The 12,385-nt window shown below is 44.3% G+C and overlaps 1 protein-coding gene across 2 annotated transcripts in view; it reads left to right on the forward strand.

Moving 5' to 3' along the window:
• The window catches only part of ZHX3 (zinc fingers and homeoboxes 3), a 236,787-nt gene that overhangs the window by 133,069 nt on the left and 91,333 nt on the right, over positions 1 to 12,385 (forward strand). The window lies entirely within an intron of this gene.

Below are 12,385 nucleotides of genomic sequence, written 5' to 3' on the forward strand. Positions count from 1 at the left end.
CTACCTTTCCTTTTCTCTTGTAAGGTATATTTAGTCCACGGATTCATCCATTACTTGTGGGATATTCTCCTTCCCAACAGGAAGCTGCAAGAGGATCACCCACAGCAGAGCTGTCTATATAGCTCCTCCCCTAACTGCCACCTCCCAGTTATTCTCTTGCAGCTCTCGACAAGGGAAGTAGCTAGAGAGATGTGGTGAATTAATGTAGTTTATCTTCAATCAAAAGTTTATTATTTTCAAATGGTACCGAGTTGTACTATTTTGGCTTCAGGCAGAAAGGTGAAGAAGAGTCTGCCTGAAGTTTTTTGATGATCTTAGCAGTTTGTAACTAAGGTCCACTGCTGTTCTCACACATAACTGAAGAGATGGGTAACTTCAGCTGGGGGAATAGCGTGCAGGGTCTCCTGCTCTGAGGTATGTGCAGTTTAAATTTTTTCTAGAGAGATAAGCTAGAAAATGCTGACAATACCTGATTTATTTAAGGTAAGCCTGATTACAGTGATTTAATAACGACTGGTATCATGCTTGCTGTAAAGGGTAATATTTTTGTTATTTACTCTCATTACTTAATAGATATAACGTTTGCTTGATGTATTTAAACGTTTACTACAAATGGTGATAAAACTTTATTCTGGGGCCCAGTTTTTCCACATGACTGACAAGATTTTGCCTAGGGATAGCTTTTTTAAGCCCTCTCACTGTGAGTACATGTTGGGAGGGGCCTATTTTCGCGCCTTAATTGTGCAGTAGTTTTTGCAGCTTGAGACATCCAGCTTCCCTGAAGGAGTCCCCTGACATATAGGACCCCTCTACAGGGTTTTTGTGCCTTCCAAAGTCGTTGTATGGAGGTAGGAGCCACAGTAGAGCTGTGGCAGTTGGTTGTGACTGTTTAAAAACGGCTATATTGTTTTTTTTTATCCGGTTTTGAAACTAAGGGGTTAATCATAAATTTGCAAGTGGGTGCAATGCTATTTCAGTCTATTATACACACTGTGTGTATTACTGCTTTTTTTCACTGTTTTGCAGTTTATGTGATTTTTTTTTTCTCTTAAAGGCACAGTACAGTTTTTATTTTTTGCTTGTTCAGTTATTAAAGTGTTTTCCAAGCTTGCTGGTCGCATTGCTAGTCTGTTTAAACATGTCTGACATAGAGGAAACTCATTGTTCATTATGTTTAGAAGCCATTGTGGAACCCCCTCTTAGAATGTGTACCAAATGCACTGATTTTACTATAAATTACAAAGACCATATTCTGGCTTTAAAAAATGTATCACCAGAAGAAATTGACAAGGAGGAAGTTATGCCGTATAACCCTCCACACGTGTCAGAACCTATAACTCCCGCTCAGGGGACGCCAAGTACATCTAGCGCGTCCATTGCATATACCTTACAAGATATGGCGGCAGTTATGAATCATACCCTTACAGATTATCCAAACTGCCAGGAATGCAAGGAAAGCGAGACAGCTCTGGGACTAGAATAAATACAGAGCTCTCTGACGCTTTAGTGGCTATGTCTGATACACCCTCACAATGTACTGAAGCTGAAGCAGGGGAGCTTCAAGCTGTGGGTGATTTTTCTGATTCAGGGAAGATACTTCAACCTGATATGTCTACATTTAAATTTAAGCTTGAACACCTCCGCATATTGCTCAGGGAGGTCTTAGCAACTCTGGACGACTGACGCTATTGTAGTCCCAGAGAAATTATGTAGATTGGATAAATACTATGCAGTACCTACTTACACTGATGTTTTTCCAATCCCTAAAAGGTTTTCTGAAATTATTACTAAGGAATGGGATAGACCAGGTGTACCGTTCTCTCCCCCTCCTGTTTTTAAAAAGATGTTTCCTATAGGCGCCGCTACACTGGACTTGTGGCAGACGGTCCCTAAGGTGGAGGGAGCAGTTTCTACTCTAGCTAAGCGTACCACTATCCCTGTCGAGGACAGTTTTGCTTTTCTAGATCCAATGGATAAAAAAATTAGAGGGTTTCCTTAAGAAAATATTTATACAACAAGGTTTTATTCTCCAGCCTCTTGCATGCATTGCCCCAGTCACTGCTGCTGCGGCTTTCTGGTTTGAGTCCCTAGAGGAGGCTCTACAGGTTGAAACCCCGTTGGAAGATATTATTGACAAGCTTAAGGCCCTTAAGCTAGCCAATTCATTTGTTTGACGCCGTTGTTCATTTAACCAAGCTAACGGCTAAAAATTCAGGTTTTGCTATTCAGGCGCGTAGGGTGCTATGGCTTAAATCCTGGTCAGCTGACGTGACTTCAAAGTCTAAACTTCTCAACATTCCATTCAAAGGACAGACCCTATTCGGGCCTGGACTGAAGGAGATCATTTCTGACATCACTGGAGGAAAAGGTCACGCCCTTCCTCAAGACAGGTCCAACAAATTAAGTACCAAACAGTCTAGTTTTCGGCCCTTTCGAAACTTCAAGAGTGGAGCAGCTTCAACTTCCTCTAACACAAAACAAGAGAGAACTTTTGCCCAGTCTAAGCCGGTCTGGAGACCTAACCAGGCTTGGAACAAGGGGAAACAGGCCAAAACACCTGCTGCTGCCGCCTTTAAGACAGCATGAAGGAGCAGCCCCCGATCCGAAAACGGGTCTAGTAGGGGGCAGACTCTCTCTCTTCGCCCAGGCTTGGGCAAGAGATGTCCAGGATCCCTGGGCATTGGAAATTGTGTCCAAGGGTTATCTTCTGGAATTCAAAACCTCTCCCCCAAAAGGGAGATTTAATCTCTCACATTTATCTGCAAACCAGATAAAGAGAGAGGCATTCTTACATTGTGTTCAAGACCTCCTAGTTATGGGAGTAATCCACCCAGTTCCGCAGGAGGAACAGGGGCAGGTTTTCTATTCAAATCTGTTTGTAGTTCCCAAGAAAGAGGTAACATTCAGACCAATCTTAGATCTCAAGATCTTAAACAAATTTCTCAGAGTTCCATCCTTCAAGATGGAGACTATTCAAACCATCCTTCCTATGATCCAGGAGGGTCAATATATGACTACTGTAGACTTAAAGGATGCTTATCTTCACATCCCGATACACAAAGATCATCATCGTTTTCTCAGGTTTGTCTTTCTAGACAGGCACTACCAGTTTGTGGCTCTTCCCTTCGGGTTGGCCATGGCACCAAGAATCTTTACAAAGGTTCTAGGGTCCCTCCTAGCGGTCCTAAGGCCTCGGGGTATAGCAGTAGCCCCATACTTAGACGACATTCTGATACAGGCGTCGACTTTTCAAATCGCCAGGTCCCATACGGACATTGTTCTGGCATTTCCTGAAAAAGTTCCTGAAACACAGAAAAAAGAGAGGCGCTCTTCGTGTAGTATATCCTAAAACGGTGTCACCAGATATAATAAGCAAAGGAAATATACTCACAAGCGACGATGCACCCACAGTGCAATAACGAGCAGGCCGAAGCTTCAGAGCCGTTCGGCTGACTCACTAGGGCAATAGGCACTTGGGACCAGAACGAGGCTCACCACACTGACCACTTCCGTTGACGTGCTGGACCCAGGATACCAAACTGCTGGCAGATGTACGGGTTACCCTTGGTATGGAAGCTCCAACCAGGCGGAGATCCCAATCGTGAGAGGGTAAAATAAAGATCCAATGTCCATTGCAAGGATAAAACAGTAATTATTTTATTTTATTTATTATGTTTTGTATTTCTGAGGTCCCATGGGTGGAAGGTGAACGAAGAGAAGAGCTCTCTATCACCTCTAACAAAAGTTTCATTCCTAGGGACTCTGATAGATTCGGTAGAAATGAAGATTTACCTAACGAAGGCCAGATTGTCAAAACTTCTAGAATCTTGCCGTGTTCCACTTCTCGTCCTTCAGTGGCTCAGTGTATGGAAGTAATCGGTTTAATGGTAGCGGCAATGGACATAGTACCGTTTGCCCGCCTACATCTCAGACCGCTGCAACTTTGCATGCTCAGTCAGTGGAATGGGGATTACACAGATTTGTCCCCTCTACTAAATCTGGATCAAGAAACCAGGGATTCTCTTCTCTGGTGGCTTTGTCAGGTCCATCTGTCCAAGGGGATGAGCTTCCGCAGGCCAGATTGGACTATAGTAACGACAGATGCCAGCCTTCTGGGCTGGGGTGCAGTCTTGAACTCCCGGAAGGCTCAGGGCTCGTGGACTCAGGAGGAGGCACTCCTTCCGATAAACATTCTGGAACTAAGAGCGATATTCAATGCTCTTCAGGCTTGGCCTCAGCTAGCTGCGGTCAGGTTCATCAGATTTCAGTCGGACAACATCACGACTGTAGCCTATATCAACTATCAGGGGGGAACAAGGAGCCCCCTGGCAATGTTGGAGGTTTCAAAGATAATTCTATGGGCAGAGGTTCACTCTTGCCACCTATCGGCTATCCATATCCCAGGAGTAGAGAACTGGGAGGCGGATTTTCTAAGTCGGCAGACTTTTCATCCGGGGGAGTGGGAGCTCCATCCGGAGGTATTTGCCCAGCTGATTCAACTATGGGGCAAACCAGAACTGGATCTCATGGCGTCTCTTCAGAACGCCAAACTTCCTTGTTACGGGTCCAGGTCAAGGGATCCCCAGACAGCGTGGATAGATTCTCTAGCAGCGCCCTGGTCCTTTAGCCTGGCTTATTTGTTTCCACCATTTCCTCTGCTCCCTCATCTGATTGCCAAGATCAGGCAGGAGAGAGCTTCAGTGATTTTGATAGCTCTTGCGTGGCCACACAGGACTTGGTATGCAGATCTGGTGGACATGTAATCCTTTCCACCATGGACTCTGCCGCCGAGGCAGGACCTTCTACTTCAAGGTCCCTTCAAACATCCAAATCTAATTTCTCTGCGTCTGACTGCTTGGAGATTGAACGCTTGATTTTATCAAAGCGTGGTTTTTCCGAGTCAGTCATTGATACCTTAATTCAGGCTCGAAAGCCTGTCACCAGGGAAATCTATCATAAGATATGGTGTAAATATCTGCATTGGTGTGAATCCAAGGGTTACTCATGGAGTAAAGTCAGGATCCCCAGGATATTATCTTTTCTCCAAGAAGGATTGGAGAAGGGTTTGTTAGCTAGTTCCTTAAAGGGACAGATTTCTGCTCTGTCTATTCTTTTGCACAAGCGTCTGGCGGATGTTCCAGACGTTCAGGCGTTTTGTCAGGCTTTAGTTAGAATCAAGCCTGTTTAAACCTGTTGCTCCGCCATGGAGTTTAAATTTTTAGTTCTTAAAGTTCTTCAAGGGGTTCCGTTTACCTCTGCATTCCATAGATTTCAAGCTTTTATCTTGGAAAGTTCTGTTTTTGGTAGCTATCTCTTCGGCTCGAAGAGTTTCAGAGTTATCTGCCTTGCAGTATGATTCCCCTTATCTGATCTTCCATGCAGATAAGGTCGTTTTGCGTACCAAACCTGGGTTTCTTCCTAAGGTGGTATCTAATAAGATTATCAATCAGGAGATTGTTGTTCCGTCACTGTGTCCTAATCCTTCTTCAAAGAAGGAACGTCTATTACACAATCTTGACGTGGTTCGTGCTTTTATTTACAAGCTACTAAAGATTTTCGTCAAACATCTGCATTGTTTGTTGTCTACTCTGGACAGAGGAAAGGCCAAAAGGCTTCAGCAACTTCTCTTTCTTTTTGGTTAAGAAGTATAATCCGCTTAGCTTATGAGACTGCTGGCCAGCAGCCTCCTGAAAGAATTACAGCTCATTCCACTAGAGTGGTGGCTTCCACATGGGCTTTTAAAAATGAGGCTTCTGTTGAACAGATTTGTAAGGCGGCGACTTGGTCTTCGCTTCATACTTTTTCTAAATTCTACAAATTTGATACTTTTGCTTCTTCGGAGGCTATTTTTGGGAGAAAGGTCTTACAGGCAGTGGTGTCTTACGTTTAAGCGCCTGCCTTGTCCCTCCCTTCATCCGTGTCCTATAGCTTTGGTATTGGTATCCCACAAGTAATGGATGAATCCGTGGACTGGATACACCTTACAAGAGAAAACAAAATTTATGCTTACCTGATAAATGTATTTCTCTTGTGGTGTATCCAGTCCACGGCCCGCCCTGTCATTTTAAGGCAGGTGTTTTTTATTTTTAAACTACAGTCACCACTGCACCCTATAGTTTCTCCTTTCTCTTGCTTGTCTTCGGTCGAATGACTGGGAGGTGGCAGTTAGGGGAGGAGCTATATAGACAGCTCTGCTGTGGGTGATCCTCTTGCAGCTTCCTGTTGGGAAGGAGAATATCCCACAAGTAATGGATGAATCCGTGGACTGGATACACCACAAGAGAAATAAATTTATCAAAGCATAAATTTAGTTTTTTAGGAAAATGCAAGAGGAAAATTAAACACTTAATAGATTGTTCCTGTTTCAGCAGCTTCTATAAAGGTTGTTCCTCCTCATAATTCTACAGACGGTTACCTCAGTTCCTTTTGAGGGGGAATTTTCTGATTCTGACAGTGTTAATCTTTTGTCTGAGGTGGAAGAAGTAAAAAGACCTTCATTTTTTATTAAGAGGTTATGGCTACTTTGGATGATTCTGACTTTCCTGTTGTAGTTAATCCTAAGAAATCTAGTAAGCTTAATAGATTCTATGATGTCTCTTCCTCTACGGAAGTGTTTCCTGTTCCAGATCGCGTGACAGAGATTATTGCGCAGGAATGGGAAAAACCAGGGATTCCGTTTTCCCCGTTTTCAGTTTTTAAGAATGTTTCCTATTGCTGAATCTATTAAGGATTCTTGGCGCACAGTGCCTAAAGTAGAAGGGGCTGTTTCTTCTCTAGCTAAGAGAACTATGATCCCTATAGAGGATAGTTGCTCTTAAGTATCCGATGGATAAGAAGCTGAAGGTATATTTGAAGATGTGCATCAGGGTCTTCAATGGCAACCTGCAGTTTGTATTGCCACAGTGACGAGTGCAGCATCTTATTGGTATGATGCCTTATCTGAATCTATTTTAGAGGAGACTTCGTTGGAGGAAATTTAGGATAGGATTAAGGCTCTTAAGTTAGCCAATTCTTTTATTTCTTATGCTAATATGCAAGTTATTAATTTGGCTCGCAGGGCTTTGTGGCCTAAGTCTTGGTCAGCTGATGTTTCCTCCAGGTCTAAGCTTTTGGTGCTTCCTTACAAGGGTAAGACTTTTGTTTGGGCCTGGACTGGCAGAAATATGATGTTACGGGTGGAAAAGAATCTTTTCTACCGCAAGACAAGATTAGATTTATGCAACGTCAAAGAAATTTTCGTTCCTTTCGTAATTTCAAAGGTCAAAAGCCTTCCTCCTCAACTTCCAAACAGGAACAATCCAAGTCCTGGAGCAAGGGGAAACAATCTAAGAAACCCTCTGCTGACTTGGTCCGGAGTCGGATCAAGTAGGGGACAGACTTTGCCTGTTTTTTTTTTAGAGTGGTTACAAGATGTCTCAAATCCTTGGGCTGTGGGCATTGTTTCTCAGGGTTACAAGATAGAATTACATTTTCTCCCTCCCAGGGGCAGGTTTCACCTCTCAAGGTTATCTGCAGATCAGGTAAAAAGAGAGGCATTCTTGAACTGCGTTCAGGATCTTTTCTCTCTGGGGGTGATTGTTCCAGTAAAGGAACAGGGTCTAGGATTCTATTCAAATCTGTTTGTAGTTTCTAAGAAAGAGGAAACTTTTCTCTTGTAAGATGTATCGAGTCCACGGATTCATCCTTTACTTGTGGGATATTCTCCTTCCCATTAGGAAGTGGCAAAGAGAGCACACAGCAGAGCTGTCCATATAGCTCCCCCTCTAGCTCCACACCCCAGTCATTCTCTTTGCCGGCTTTAAGCAATCGGAAGGGTAAAGTGAATGTGGTGTTAGAATTGTAGTTTTTATTTTCTACAAGCAAGAGTTTATTTTAAATGGTACCGGTGTGTACTATTTACTCTCTAGCAGAAAGAGATGAAGATTTCTGCAGGGAGAAAGATGATTTTAGCATGTTGTAACTAAAATCCACTGCTGTTCCCACGCAGGACTGAGGAGTACAAGAGAACTTCAGTTGGGGGAACGGTTTGCAGGTTAGGCTGCAATAAGGTATGTTCAGTCATTTATTTCTAGACAAGACGGTGATAATGCTAGAAAAGACTGTTAATATCCCCATGAGCGAAGGGTAAGCTGTATTCAGAGACTAAGTATGGAATTTCAAGCTTACATAACAGGGCTAGTTTATACTGGTTGACACTACTTCAGGGCAAACGTTTTTTATTGAAAATATCGTTTTTTGAGACACTTTGAAGGTTCCTTTGGATTTCTTTCAGGGGTTGTTATCCAAATGGCTATTACTAAAACACTTGGGAGTGTTTCTTTAGGCCTTACAAGCACCGGAGTGAGGTGGGAGGAGCCTAATTTCGCGCCTCAGATGCGCAGTTATATTGACTAGAAGTTCAGGCTGTTTTCACATGGAGGGTCCTGCTGCAGTTTGAGGGCCTATAAGAAGCGCTTTCCCCAAAAATCTGGTTCCTAAGGGCAGGTAGGGCCACAGCAGAGCTGTGGCAAGGTGCTGAAGTTTTTTTAACCTTTTTTTTGGCTTACTGTCGATCCGGTTTGGGCATTAAGGGGTTAATCGTTTTTATTGCTAGTGGTGCAATCTTACTTATGCTTTAGGTATATACTGTAAAAATTTCGAAAAGTTTGCTGCATTTTTTCACTGTTTTGCAAAATTGTGTTCCTTTATCTCTTAAAGGCACAGTAACGTTTTTTTCAAAGTGTGTTTTTGCTTGATTAAAGTAATTTCTAAGCCGGTTTGTCTTATTACTAGTCTGTTAAACATGTCTGACACCAAGGAAAATCCTTGTTCAATGTGTTTAGAAGCCATGGTGGAACCCCCTCTCAGAATGTGTCCCACTTGTACTGATATGTCTATACACTTTAAAGATCATATTGTTGCACTTAAAAATGTGGCCCAAGATGATTCTCAGACAGAAGGTAACGAGGTTAGACCGTCAACCTCTCCCCAAGTGTCACAACCAGTTACGCCCGCTCAAGCGACGCCTAGCACCTCTAGTGCGTCTAACTCTTTTACCTTGCAAGACTTGGTGGCAGTTATGAATAATACCCTATCAGTGTTCTTATCTAAACTGCCCGTGTTACCTGCAAAGCGTGATAGCTCTGTTTTAAGAACAGATACTAAGCATTCTGACGCTTTAGTAGCCGTATCCGATATACCCTCATAACACTCTGAAGTGGGGGCGAGGGATGTGCTGTCTGAGGGAGAAATTTCCGATTCAGGAAAGGTTTCTCCTCAGACTGATTCAGATATGTTGGCTTTTAAATTTAAACTAGAACACCTCCGCTTATTGCTCAGGGAGGTATTAGTTACTCTGGATGACTGCGACCCTATGGTGGTTCCAGAGAAATTGTGTAAAATGGACAAGTACCTAGAAGTTCCTTTTTACACTGATGTGTTCCCGGTCCCTAAGAGGATTGCGGATATTGTTACTAGGGAGTGGGATAGACCAGGTATTCCCTTCGTTCCCCCTCCTGTTTTTAAGAAAATGATCCCCATATCTAACCCCATGCGGGACTCGTGGCAGATGGTCCCTAAGGTGGAGGGGGCTGTTTCTTCCCTTGCTAAACGCACAACGCAACTATACCAATTGAAGACAGTTGTGCTTTTAAAGACCCTATGGATAAAAAATTAGAGGGTTTACTTAAGAAAATTTTTGTTCAACAAGGTTTTCTTCTCCAACCTATTGCGTGCATTGTTCCTGTGACCACTGCAGCTGCTTTCTGGTTCAAGGCGCTGGAAGATGCGCTCCAGACGGAGACCTCATATGAGGACATTATGGACAGAATTAAGGCTCTTAAGCTGGCTAATTCTTTTATCACAGATGCCGCTTTCCAACTAGCTAAGTTAGCGGCAAAGAATTCAGGTTTCGCCATTTTAGGGCGCTATGGCTAAAGTCCTGGTCGGCCGATGTGTCGTCAAAATCCAAACTATTGAACATCCCTTTCAAAGGAAAGACCCTTTTTGGGCCTGAATTGAAAGACATTATTTCAGAAATCACTGGGGGAAAAGGCCATGCTCTCCCCCAGGACAAGTCCTTCAAGATAAAGAGCAAACAAAATAATTTTCGTTCCTTTCAGAATTTCAGGAGCGGTCTCGCTTCATCCTCCCCTGCTGCAAAGCAAGAGGGTAACGCTTCACAACCCAGGGCAGCCTGGAAACCTTACCAGGGCTGGAACATGGGTAAACAGGCCAAGAAGCCTACAGCTGCCTCCAAGACAGCATGATGGGGTAGCCCCAGATCCGGGACCGGATCTAGTAGGGGGCAGACTCTCTTCGCTCAGGCCTGGGCAAGAGATGTACACGATCCCTGGGCCTTAGAGATTGTATCCCAGGGATATCTTCTAGAATTCAAGGACTCCCCTCCAAGGGGAAGGTTCCACATTTCTCGTCTGTCTACAGACCAGACAAAGAAAGGCGTTCTTACGCTGTGTAGAAGACCTACATACAATGGGAGTGATCCACCCGGTTCCAATTGCGGAACAAGGGCTGGGTTTTTACTCAAACCTGTTTGTGGTTCTAAAGAAAGAAGGAACTTTCAGACCAATCCTGGATCTCAAAATTCTAAACATATTCCTCAGAGTCCCATCATTTAAGATGGAGACCATTCGGACAATCTTATCAATGATCCAGGAGGGTCAATATATGACCACCGTGGATTTAAAGGATGCGTATCTGCACATTCCTATCCACAGAGATCATCACCAGTTTCTCAGGTTCGCCTTTCTGGACAATCATTACCAGTTTGTGGCTCTTCCTTTTGGGTTGGCCACTGCTCCCAGAATTTTCACAAAGGTGCTAGGGTCCCTCCTGGCGGTTCTAAGACCGCGGGGCATAGCAGTGGCGCCTTATCTAGATGACATCTTAATTCAGGCGTCGACTTTCCAAAGAGCTAAGTATCACATGGAAATCGTATTTGCCTTTGAGGTCTCACGGGTGGAAGGTGAACGTCAAAAAGAGTTCTCTCTCTCCCCCCTCACAAGAGTTTCCTTCCTAGGTAGAAATGTAGCTCAGTGCATGGAGACAATCCGACTAATGGTAGCGGCAATGGACATAGTCCCTTTCGCACGGATTCACCTCAGACCACTGCAACTATGTATGCTCAAACAGTGGAATGGGGATTATGCAGATTTGTCTCCTCAAATACAGCTGGACCAGGGGACCAGATATTCTCTTCTCTGGTGGTTGTCTCAGGATCACCTGTCTCAGGGAATGTGTTTCCGCAGACCAGAGTGGATCATCGTAACGACCGACGCCAGTTTGTTGGGCTGGGGTGCAGTCTGGGACTCCCTGAAAGCTCAGGGCTTATGGTCTCGGGAAGAAGCTCCTCTCCCGATAAACATTCTGGAACTGAGGGCGATATTCACCGCGCTTCAGGCATGGCCTCAGCTAGCTGCGGCCAAATTCATCAGATTTCAGTCGGACAACATCACGACTGTAGCTTACGTCAATCATCAAGGGGGAACAAGGAGTTCCCTAGCAATGACGGAGGTAACCAAAATAATCAGGTGGGCGGAGGATAACTTCTGCCATCTCTCAGCAATTCACATCCCAGGAGTAGACAACTGGGAGGCAGATTTTCTAAGTCGTCAGACTTTTCACCCGGGGGAGTGGGAACTCCACCCGGAGGTATTTGCCCAGCTGACTCAGCTATGGGGCACTCCAGAATTGGATCTGATGGCGTCCCGTCAGAACACCAAATTTCCTCTTTACGGGTCCAGGTCCCGGGATCCCCAGGCGGTGCTGATAGATGCTCTAGCAGCACCTTGGTCCTTCAATCTGGCCTATGTTTTTCCACCGTTTCCTCTCCTCCCTCGTCTGGTTGCCAGAATCAAGCAGGAGAGGGCTTCGGTGGTTCTGATAGCGCCTGCGTGGCCACGCAGGACCTGGTATGCAGACCTAGTGGATATGTCATCTGTCCCACCATGGACACTACTAGTGCTTTAAAGCATCCAAATCTAATTTCTCTGCGTCTGACTGCTTGGAGATTGAACGCCTAATTCTATCAAAGCGTGGTTTCTCTGAGTCGGTTATTGATACCCTGATTCAGGCTAGAAAGCCTGTCACCAGGAAAATCTACCATAAGATTTGGCGAAGATATCTTTTTTTGGTGTCAATCCAAAGTTGACTCATGGACTAAGATTAGGATTCCCAGGATATTGTCCTTTCTCCAAGAAGGATTGGAGAAAGGATTATCAGCTAGTTCCTTAAAAGGACAGATATCTGCTTTGTCTATTCTTTTACACAAACGTTTGGCAGAGGTACCAGACGTTCAAACGGTTAGTCAGGCTTTAGTCAGAATCAAGCCTGTTTATAGACCTGTGGCTCCGCCATGGAGTCTGAATTTAGTTCTTTCAGTTCTGCA

The sequence above is a fragment of the Bombina bombina genome, chromosome 1 (genome assembly GCF_027579735.1).
Source record: "Bombina bombina isolate aBomBom1 chromosome 1, aBomBom1.pri, whole genome shotgun sequence".
NCBI lineage: Eukaryota > Metazoa > Chordata > Amphibia > Anura > Bombinatoridae > Bombina > Bombina bombina.